Source organism: Myotis davidii, unplaced genomic scaffold (genome assembly GCF_000327345.1).
Source record: "Myotis davidii unplaced genomic scaffold, ASM32734v1 scaffold944, whole genome shotgun sequence".
In the NCBI taxonomy this organism is placed as follows: domain Eukaryota; kingdom Metazoa; phylum Chordata; class Mammalia; order Chiroptera; family Vespertilionidae; genus Myotis; species Myotis davidii.
In genome coordinates this window covers 634,466-635,148 of record NW_006296283.1, presented here as the reverse complement: position 1 = coordinate 635,148, position 683 = coordinate 634,466, and the positions used below count along the sequence as shown (strand labels likewise).

Sequence of the window (683 nt, the reverse complement as noted above, 5' to 3'; positions counted from 1 at the left end):
TGTGCCCGCAACCAAGGTACATGCCCTTGACTGGAATCAAACCTGGGACCCTTGAGTCCACAGGCTGATGCTCTATCCACTGAGCCAAACCGATTAGGGCAATTAATTCCCTTTTAATGTGCACGAATTTCGTGCACTGGGCTACTAGTGTTAAATAATAGGAGCAAGCTTCGCTGTTTTAAAAAGCTGAAACAGTACTACATCAAATTTTGGGATGAGTTTACCCATGGACATTAAATGAAAAATCGTGCTTTGAGATCCAGTGTTATGGTTTTTGGCTGTGCAATCTAAGTTATTACCTGTGATTAGAGATGCCACCCTTTTTTTGGCAAGCCATGAAGGTGTTCATCTATTATTAAATACTAGTTTTAATGTTTAACATTTAATGTTTACTTGTTGGTTTAACAAACATTGAGCTCCTACTTTGTATCATTATATTTTTTCTGGTGAATTGTCTTAACTAGAAATAAAGCTGAAAGCAGTGTGAAAACTTTAGAAAGTGGTAACTTGCTTTTCTGAATTTTTGGACTCCTGAATTAAAATTAAAGTGACTCAGTGATTTAGAGTAATATATATATACTAGCGGCTGGTGCATGAAATTCATGCACTTGGTGGTGGGGTCCCTCAGCCCAGCCTGCACCCTCTTGCAGTCTCGGAGCCCTCAGACCAGCCGTCAGTCAGAC

General features: G+C 39.8%; 1 protein-coding gene across 10 annotated transcripts in view; it reads left to right on the top strand.

Moving 5' to 3' along the window:
• Positions 1-683, top strand: part of ERC1 (ELKS/RAB6-interacting/CAST family member 1) — a 496,604-nt gene that overhangs the window by 21,344 nt on the left and 474,577 nt on the right. The window lies entirely within an intron of this gene.